Consider the following 4,460-nt stretch of genomic DNA (forward strand, 5'->3'; position numbering starts at 1 on the left):
CTCCACCATCAGCCAGCAGGCCCCAGCCAGGCTCCCCCATCAGCCAGCAGCCACAGCCAGGCTCCACCATCAGCCAGCAGGCCACAGCCAGGCTCCTCCATCAGCCAGCAGGCCACAGCCAGGCTCCTCCATCAGCCAGCAGGCCACAGCCAGGCTCCACCATCAGCCAGCAGGCCCAGCCAGCAGGCCACAGCCAGGCTCCTCCATTAAGCTTCTAGTAGTGGTTCTTGCTTAAGAGATTTATTCAATATATTACACATATAGTTTCAGTTGTGTACGTGCTGGCCTTCTGTCTGATGAAAGGTTATGAGCAGAGGTGAGACAAAGTGCAGCTGAGGTTGTGACATATACACACACACACACACACACAGTTGATAGATTTAGTTATAGGTGAGAGGTTAATCATGTTTTTCTTGCAACTGCAAAACTGTCTCTGCAAAAAAGAACAGTTTCTTGCAGGATGTGGGCTTGATGTTTCAGACAATAAGCGAGTGTCCAGCAGCGACAGAAAGACACCTGCCGTGGAGACGGAGACAATGTTCTTTTCAAACTGTGTTAAAAGTCATTGTGGTTTTGATTTGACGTATGCATGTATTGTATCTGATGACGCATGAGGGGGCGTTAACCCTGATGAATCAAAAGCAATCTGAAGTGTCTTTTTGGGTGGAGATCTACAGCTGATGTTTTGCAGTGTACATCTCACCACGCTGCGTGTGGTCATTAAAATCAATTGTTTGACCAAGCTCTTCTGGACCATGGTTGTTTTTACTCTCCTCCTCAATATTTGAACCCTTAACAGAGTCATACCCCTCCCCCACCTTGGCCAGTCCGACCACCTCTCCCTCCTGCTCTTCCCAGCCTACACCCCCCTCAAACACAGTACCAGGCCCACCACAAAAACTGTTAAAAGCTGGCCTGAAAATGCTCTCTCCAAACAGCAGGACTGCTTCACAAAACCAGATTAGAATCAGAACACCAGGACCTAGAAACTTTCACAGGATCAGTACTGGACTATATCAAGTTCTGTATTGGAACTGTGACTGTGGACAAAAGCATTTGGTTTTTCCCAAATCAAAAACCCTGCATACTTTCACCAGAATCTTGAACCTCTCACTGGATCAGGCAGCCATCCCATCCTAGTCACTCTTGGCCTCCCCCCTCTCACATGTGCCTGGATAAAGGACTTTCTTACAAACGGACTCGGCTCTCATCTCTCCTCCACTCGCACACTGAGCACTGGGTCCCCACAGGGCTGTGTGCTGAGCCCCCTCCTGTATTCTCTCTACACCCAAAAATAACCTGGAACTGAACACTAAGAAAACCAAAGAGGTCATTGTCGACTTCAGGAGGCACAGCACGGACTCAACCCCCCTATACATCCTCATCTCCGCTGACATCTCCTGGACAGACAACATCTCAGCAGTAGTCAAGAAGGCCAAACAGTGGCTGCACTTCCTGAGGGTCCTCAGGAAGTACAAGCTGGACTCCAACTTGCTGCTGACCTTCTACCGCTCGTCCATTGAGAGCCTGCTAACATACTGAATCACAGTATGGTATGGCAGCTGCACTAAGGCAGACAGAGCGAGGCTTCAGAGTGTAGTCGAGGCAGCACAGAAGATCATTGGCTGCCCTCTTCCCCTCCCTGATGGACATTTATTTCTCCTGCTGCCTCAGTAGAGCAGCACACATCATCAAAAACCGTTCCCAGCCTGGTTTTAGCCTCAGCACAAAGACCCACAGCCTCAAGAACAGATTCTTCCCAAAGGCCATAATCACCCTTAACTCATACATGCGCCAATAACACAGTCCCACCCCCAATTTTCCCATTTACCTCTATAAACCACGACCGTGCAATACCAAATTCTATGTGCAATAACCCGAATCGTATATACATAACACTATTTATTTACATATTTACTTTTTTACTCTGGATTGTATATTTGTACATTTTATATACTTTTTCTGTTAATACTGTTCAGATGTATATAGTGCTGCAGAACTGTGCACCCCCCAGCCCACCCACACATGTTTGCACTGAGTTGGAGATGCTCTGTATCTCACTGTACAACTGTATAGTGATATTTGACACTTTTTTAAATAATTCATTTCACACATTAGATAACTACTAATAATGGATCATCCCGCCAGTGGAGTTACCTGTAACTCTTTCACCAATCAGATGTAGCCATCCAGTCACATGACCAGTGTGGAGATACAGAAATTATTTTACTGCTACAATATAACCCGCATTATTAACACTGCATTAATAATATACCCTACAGCATTGATATTGCATTAAAGATGTTTATTAAAGCTACTGCCACCATATTAACCTTTTTATTACAGGTGCAGCCATAATCATTTTATACACATTGCATGTTTGTGCTCATTCAGAGTTGATGCTCAGTCTATTAAAGAAGGTTTTAAGCTTCGTGAAGCACTATGTCTTCACATACTGTGTAGGTGACTTGGAGCACAGAAGGATTGCGTACACGCTTACGACACATATAATCCAGAAACCTGTCCGGCCAAAGGCCTGAAATTCATTTAGCTTCTAACCGCATTTTAGTTTGCTTAGTAACAGATGACAGAAGACAAGTCAAGAAAAGGACAAGCTCTCAGGGACCATCTAGGCTTGCAACTCATTGCCGTGTATGCAAGGTGTTATAGAAAGAGGAACTTCTGTGTCTGTTTTTAGCCATCTAAGATGTACCTTTTAATCTAATCGATGTATTTGATCTGTAGTCGACGTGAGAAGGGGCATTAACCCTGATGTTATAAAATCATTTTCAAGTGTATTCTTAGCAGGAGTCGTGTGCTGATGTGATGCTGCATACTTCTTCTCCTGCGTGTGTTTTAATAAACTCATTGTTTGATTGCACTCTTCTGGGCTTCTGTTGGTTTGTTTCATTGCTCAACATTTTTTGGATTCGGGACACCAGTTACAAACTGTGACGGGCAGGGCGGCCCAAGCCTTTCAAACTAGCGGACACACGGAAAGAAGAAACACAGAAGACAACTGCCCCAAAAACTCTGTAACATAAAAATGAAACTAGATCTTATTGATTTACTGCAAAAGGACTCTAGAAGTAAAAATTGCACGGCTTTTGTCTTGCAATCTAATCATTCAAATTAATGGGTAGTTTTGACAGTTTTTTGCTGCATTTTGACAGGTTTATGACTTATAGTTTGTAAACAAAAAAAAGGGGTCCAGCTGGAGATTATTATTAGTTATGGATTACTTTGACAACACAAATTGTCCAAAGTTTTAGAAATTCCTAATTAGTAAGATTTGTGGTTAATTTTTTGCACTATAACTTATTTTCATAAAAGCCATAAAAATGTCAAGTAGGATTTATTACTTTTAAAAAAACAGAGTGATCTTAGGCTCAAAAAATGTTTTTGTACATATTTAGTATAGTTCATATTTAAAGCTGATGTTGTGTTACATTTGTTCATGTTGAATATCAGTTTCCACTTAACTATAAATCTGAAAAAACTGAGTCCATATTTTGTGTTTTTTCCCACTTTAAACTGTTCCATTGTCATAACAATACAATAATGTAAAATGACTGTCAGATATTGAAAGCGGAGGTTATTCTGAAAAGTGCAAAAGCATTCGCTTATAGTATGATTTCTGACCCTTTTACAGCCAAAATTACCAAATAAGTCCAGGCTGCCTGTATGTATATTAAGGTATACATAGCAAGTAAAGGAAGCAGTTTACTATCAATTATTTACTATCTATTATAAAACACTACTCTTAAGCAGTGGTGTTTCAAAGACATCATTATGTTCTCACTTTATTGAGTTGCATTTTGGTAAAAACCTATATGGATTTGGTAAAGTGATCAGAATAGGATTCCCTTAACTGGCAGTAATGTGTTTGAAAGTTCTACTGTGTGAAAAAAGATCTTGACTTTCTTTATTTATAACTTTATTATTTAAGTTTATTTCTGTTCATACTTTTAACTGTTGAAAATTATTCTGATAATTTAACATTATGTCCAACCACAAATAAGAAACTCCAAAGAGGTTTTCCATTTCTGTATTGACATGTTGCTATGCTACTACATTGTACAGTCCCTCTTTTCTCAGAGCAGAGAACTCTTCACATTCATGGTTTTCAGGGTCTGACAACATAGCTAATGGGATCCCTGAGCACTCAAGAGCTGGATGCCATTCACTTCCAGGAAGCATTAGTAATGTTATTAACATTAGAGGAGAAGAGGCTTTTTCAGGAAAGAGACATGGTACAATTAAGAGGCATGTTTGGCTGGTGCTGTTTATTTCTGACAGGCTAGTGGGCTGAAGATTTTATAGATGATATGTGAATAATAATTATATTATACCACACTGCCAAACTGCTTCCTCAATATGTTAGGGCTATAAATTGTCACTAATGAACAATAAAATTTTATGTTAGAATCAAATGAAAGTAGATTTCTCAAATAAAATGT

The 4,460-nt window shown here is 40.8% G+C and overlaps 1 protein-coding gene across 1 annotated transcript in view; it reads right to left on the bottom strand.

The window, feature by feature from the left end:
* Positions 1-4,460, bottom strand: part of slc41a2a (solute carrier family 41 member 2a) — a 17,801-nt gene that overhangs the window by 11,143 nt on the left and 2,198 nt on the right. The gene's annotated exons all lie outside the window — the stretch shown is intronic.

This window comes from Pundamilia nyererei, unplaced genomic scaffold (genome assembly GCF_000239375.1).
Source record: "Pundamilia nyererei isolate P.nyererei 1_Seehausen unplaced genomic scaffold, PunNye1.0 scaffold00060, whole genome shotgun sequence".
Lineage (NCBI taxonomy): Eukaryota > Metazoa > Chordata > Actinopteri > Cichliformes > Cichlidae > Pundamilia > Pundamilia nyererei.